The following is a 6,193-nucleotide window of genomic DNA, read 5'->3' on the forward strand; positions in this document are numbered from 1 at the left end:
TGTCACTCCCCTCCAAAATCGCACACGCTTATCGAAACTCTCACGGCTTTCCTGGAAAGTCACAAGGAAAATTAAAAAAAAATGGAAAAGAAAAGGCCCATCCTGGGTGCGGCAACCTTTCTGCATTTCCGCGTCTTTGTGGAATTTGGGAGAGTGTCGAAAGATTTGGGGGGGGGGGGGATAAAAATGCTAATGTGCGTGAGTATGAGAGACTTGCCTGGTCTCTCGCCTGGCCAGCAAGTGTGGCAGTGTTTTAATGATGCATCTGCTTGTGTCAAATGATTCTGGGCACATGGCTAAACCCAGGGCTGCTGCGGGCCCCTTTGATGTCACCGTACACACACACACACACACACACACACACACACACACACACACACACACACACACACACTTTCTTGAAAACACTCGCACAAGCACTTCTGTAAATACCCTTCCCACACACCCTTTCACGTACTCCAACACACACACACCCCCTCCCATACAGCTATGTACCGGGCAGCGGTTCACTCGGGCCCCCTCTGGTGCTGTGGTGGCTGGTTTTAATGTCCCTGCCTAATGATCTGGCAAGCGTCGAAAGGTAAATGATAATTTGCTTTAAGTGGAGCCTTTAGGCGGAAAAGCCTTGTAGGGCTTAGCTGTCTCCCTGACATGACAGTGTTTACCACAAGCAGCCCTCGACCGATTTCATTTCAAATATGATTCCTTTATGAAAATCCATCGGATCGACTCAGCGACTCTGCTGACTGTTGCATGAACAGACAGATCACTGTATCTGAGTGTCTTTGTAAATCTGAGCGTCCAAGAGACGATTGAAGACAAGACAGAAAGCGGTGGACGGACACACGGAGTAGAAAATCACTTTGCTTTTTTTCTTTTTTTTTTTTCCTCTGTGGGACTGATTTTGAGGCTGTGAAAGCACATTCTGAGGAGACAGCGCGAACATCCAGCCTTGGTGTCTTGTCGTGTCCCTTTGTAGGAGAAATCTGTGCAGTTTCAAATGAGTTTCTCATCACTGGAAAAGAGGACTCATTATCACGTTTGTACACTCTCTCCGTTCCATTCTTCATCAAGCTTTGTAAGCACAAAAAAGTGCTAAAGCTGTTTTTTGGTTGTTGCTCATTCTCCTCACTTGAAGTTGGGAGTTACTGTTACGAGCGAGATGGAGAACTGCTGAACGTAAATGTCTTAACACCACAACACGTTGGGACTGTGACAGCTTTCTGGATTTGGCATCTGAGCAAACCAGAATTGATCACATTTATGTTGCACTAGACACGCAAACAATTCATTTTCAACTACCTAGGTAAATGCATTTTGTCCGTCAAGCACCAGTGGTGGATATTCAGATCCTTTACTTAAGTAAAAGTACTAATACCATAGTTTTGAAATACGCCTGCATTGAAAATGTCATTTAAGTAAAACTATGTAAGTATCATTGGGAACATGTACTTTAAGTATTAAAAGTGAGGACCAAGGTCCACATCCTGACCCAACTGGGCCTGGCCCATACCTTGTACCCAGCGGTGGAAGAAGTCCTTTACTTAGGTAAAAACGACTAAAACCACACTGTAAAAATAATCTGTTAAAAGTACAAGTCCTGCATTGAAAAATGTTAAGTGTTAAATGTAAATATCATTGGGAAAATGTACAAGTATTAAAAGTAAAAGTACTCAATGCAGAAAAATCCTCAGATTTTAGAAACTGGAAAGGATCCAAACATGTGTTTGATGGTCTAATAATTTCAGCTGGACGTATATTGTTGGGTAGTTAAATTTCTAACAAGTAACTTACTTACTTAGGTGAAAAGTACTAATACCACACTGTAAAAATACTCTGTTACAAGTACAAGTCCTGCATTGGAAATATCATTCAACATAAGGAAAATGTACACGTATTAAAAGTAAAAGTACGTTGTAGTTAAATTTCTAATAACTAACTTATTTACATGTACTAATACCACACTGTAAAAACACTCTGTTGCAAGTAAAAGTCCTGCATTGAAAATATTACTTAAATGTAAGTATCATTAGGAAAAAGTACTCAATGCAGAAAAATCCTCCAATTTTAAAAACAAGAAAGGATCCAAACAGTTGTGTGTTCAAGGGTCTCATCATTTCAGCTATACTGTTATTTTGTCGGGTGGTTTCATTTAAAATAAAAAAAATAATTTATAAACTACATTTTTGTGGGCTAAAACATTAATGGTAAAGTAACTTAAAGCCGTCCGATGAATGTGATGGAGTAAAAAGTAGAATTTTTCTCTCTGAAATGTAGCGAAGTAGAAAGTGGCATGAAAAGAAAAACTCAAGTAAAGTACAAGTAGCTCAACATTTGTAATCAATTTGAGGAGAAATTTGAAAGCGTAAACGTACGTAAGTTAAATTCCACCACTGTCAACCACTTACCGAAAAAGAAATCTCTCTAAACCAGACGCTTCAAGCACACATCGCCCCGCCACTACACCACAACTCCAAGGTTTTAATGTGTGAAGGGAGTCGCAGTGTGAATGGACTGATCTCAGACGGGGAGATGTGAAGTCAACGTAACAAGAGCGGAGAACAGAGAAAGTGGAGAGGAGGTGAGAGTAAACATGAAAGAAAGGTGAGGAGACTAGACGACGAGGTAAAACAGACGGCAGATGAGATCAGCGGAAAGGAGACGAGGAGGTGAGTGCTTGACAGCTGATTCTCACACGTGGCTGCAGGGTGGAAGCCTTGTCCCCTCTCCTCTCCTGCCTCCCACTTCATCCTTCCCTTTTTATCCCTTTTCAACAAAGCCGTTCCCCCCCCCCCCCCCCCCCCCCCCCCCCCCCAAAATATAATCTGCATTCTCCCTTCCACACCTTCTCCTCCACCAGACTAAAATATTGCATATTCAGAATCGTCTTTCACACACAACCTCTCAACACCTTTACCATTTCATCTCTACTGAAAAAGAAAATATCTCTGTAACATGGAATTTAACCTATGTGGATTCAAAGGTTCCTTAGTCCCAACATATAACACAATCCTTACATAGAGGAGTGAACGGAATGAAAATAAAAATGCAATTAGCAATAAGTACATATACAAAGCAAAAAAACAAAACACTACATGCACATGTTCATTGATACATTACAACCACAAGATGGCCAATGATAAGTGAATAAGTAAACAGTAGAGCTCGAGTGGATTAGTAACCACAGTCAAATATAACAAAATATAGGTATAAACTGTAGGTTTGACCCTTGTGTTGTCCTTTGGTCAAAGTGACCCGTTTCAAAGTGTTTTATATCAGAAATATGGATTTCTATCAACCAAAGTGCCCAAAAATAACATGGATGATTCCACACAACGTTCTTCAGGTAAAATTTAATGATTACTTTCATTGAATTTTTTTGGGTGTTTTATTTAGTCTTATAGAATTTGAATTTTTTTTTTTTTTTGGTTTCAAAACAGTATCAAAACTTTGACATAACATCAACATCCTCCTATCTTAACTATTAACTAAAATAATTCATAATTTCTGGCTTTTTTTTTTTTAACTAAAAACGTATGTATAATTTGATATTAATGAGGTTTGTTGACCATGAATTCCAAGAACAAGTGCAAAACCTGTCATTAAACCAGCTCAGGTAAATACAATAAAGAGCCAAAATCATTTTAAAAAGTTACAAATATATCAGAAAAAGAACAAAAACATTGGAAAAAGCACCCCAAAAAATTCATGGTTAACGGGAAGACAACACGAGGGTTGAAGGACAATATTTCGTAATGGATTGTTAAGTAAAAGTTCATTTTATATATAATATATAATAATACAGTCCCGTTGGCTGGTCTGGGATGGTTTTGAACCATGGTTTCTCAAGGTAAGGACCAAGGTCCACATCCTGACCCAACGGAGAGTCCAACCGGACCCAGCCCATCTGATGTACCCTGCGGGGGATGAAGTATTCAGATGCTTCAATTAGGCAAAAAGTACTAATACCATACTTTACAAATATTCTGTTGCAAGTAAAAGTCCTGCATTAAAAATATTACTTAAATGCAAGTACCATCAGGAAAATGAACTTCAAGTATTAAAAGTAGTATTGTCGGGTGGTTTTATTTTAAATAAAAACATCATTTTATAAAATGCATTTTTGCGGGCTAAAATATTAATGGTAAAGTAAGTAAAGCTGTCAGATGACTGCAGTGGAGTAAAAAGTAGAAGATTTCTCTCTATAATGTAGCGGAGTAGAGTAGAAGTAGAAATGGACCAAAAAGAAAAGACTCAAGGAAAGTACAAGTACCTCAACATGTGTACTAAAGTACGGTACTGGAGTAAATGTACTTTGTGACATTATACCATGTCCTGGTGCAGTGGTCCGCTTGCATTGAGTTCCAGGCAAATATCATGAAACATATAAGATTTGGAATCTAGTTGATGTTTTTGTTAATTTCTTTTGAGAAAGATGAATGAAATAATAATATATAACTGAATAAGCAGTTAGTGTTAAGGTTAGGGTTAACCCTTAATTTCCTTTTATTTTTCCAACAGATAAACGTAACGACACTCGTTCCGTCACCTTAATCAAGGCCCTTAGGCAAATAGGGCCACTTTAGGGCCTGTTTTAACAAAACCTAAGCACACGGCGTGAAGCGCCTAGCGGCGGTGCGTTCAGGGCGTGTACGAATCCGCTTTTGCTAGTTTTAACAGCGGGAAACAAAGAGGCTGTGCGCCGGGGTGCACGGCTCAAAGGATTGCACTTGAGTGTCTTAACCCTCTGAGGACAAAAGACGCACTGACGCGCCCGAACAATGTTTGACAAAACTCCCACTCAAAAAAGTGATATTACAAAATTTAATTTCAGACGTTTATTTACTATGTTAATCACATATAACCTAGGACCCTAAACAATCCGTACGAGACATCGTGAGTTAGGATTTGTTGTCAAAAGAAATTTGAGGAATTTCAAAAAGCCAACGTCAACGTTTTCACACCAAATTATTCCTTCACACATCGCTCAGGGACAGATTTGAGCGTCACTATACAGAAAGCATTTTGATATGAATCACATGGAGATCAGTTATGTACAAATACCTGAAAAAGTTAACTCAACCATTGTGTTGTATTTGGGTCAAATTTAACCCATTTTCAAAATTCCGATCTCTAATTTTCTAATTTTGATCAAAAATAACATGGATGAATCCATGCAACGTACTTCGCAATTACAACAAAAGATCGGATCTCTACTTTCATTCACAATTTTGGGTGTTTTGTTAAATTTTTCTAACATTAAAAAAAAATTTGAAATGTTTCGAAACTCAACGTTTACATATACCCTCCTTTGTTTATCCTTCCTTTTAATATTAATCTAAATAATTCAGAATTTCTACTTTTTAACTGAAGAATTAGATACAATTTCCTAAAAAATTAAGTTTATTGCCAGTGAATTCGAAAACAAAGTGTAAAACTGTACAAGTTGGTGTTGGTATTCATACACGGTAGTGAAAATAAGCTTTATATGTAAAAGAAAAAGCATCAAAACATTGAAAAAAGTGCCTACAATTTTAAAAAAACACAAGGGTCAAAGGAGTTACCTGAAAATGCCCTTAGACCTCAGAGGGATAATTAAGGCATAGGTGTGTTTAGGGCTTAAAATGCAATCAACCAATCAGAGTATCATCTCCCATTCCGTTCAAAAGCCAGGCACGTTTGTTTCACATTGTATCGTGTGTGTAACAAGCATAGTGTGTGTGCGCTGTCCACGAGCCTAGGCGCATTTTACTAACGCGCTGTTAAAATAACAATGAAATGCTACGTTATTAACTTTAAACCAGGTTTTTGTCGGCCAATGGTGCAATCCCTTTCCGTTGCCTCAAGATAGCATCACGCCCAGAATGCACCTGAACACACCCCCATGTAAGACCAGCACGCCCATGGGTGCACAGATGGGTGCAGGTGCATTTGCAATTCATACAACTTTGGCGCTGGATGGGAAATCGACAACTGCGTCTGTCTTCATCTAGCGAGACACTTGCGTTGGGCTCTGTGTTGTTGGTAGTTGTTGTGCCCTTAGGGGCCCAAATGAGATCAGATCTACTTGCCATCAATGGATATTGTAAGAATAATCATATTTAGACAGGATAACCGATAGAAAGAGGAGAGAAACAACACAGACACAGCATGAGAGACGAGAGGTAGACATATCATCATAGAAAACAGTTAA

The 6,193-nt window shown here is 38.8% G+C and overlaps 1 long non-coding RNA gene across 1 annotated transcript; it reads left to right on the forward strand.

Annotated features, from left to right (window-relative positions):
* Nucleotides 1-949: 949 nt before the first annotated feature.
* Nucleotides 950-5,903, forward strand: LOC116685138 (uncharacterized). Its single transcript, XR_004330910.1, has 3 exons — nucleotides 950-962; nucleotides 3,057-3,062; nucleotides 5,601-5,903. It is a non-coding gene; the product is annotated as an uncharacterized LOC116685138 (long non-coding RNA).
* Nucleotides 5,904-6,193: the final 290 nt, after the last annotated feature.

Source organism: Etheostoma spectabile, unplaced genomic scaffold (genome assembly GCF_008692095.1).
Source record: "Etheostoma spectabile isolate EspeVRDwgs_2016 unplaced genomic scaffold, UIUC_Espe_1.0 scaffold00569567, whole genome shotgun sequence".
Taxonomy (NCBI): Eukaryota; Metazoa; Chordata; class Actinopteri; order Perciformes; family Percidae; genus Etheostoma; species Etheostoma spectabile.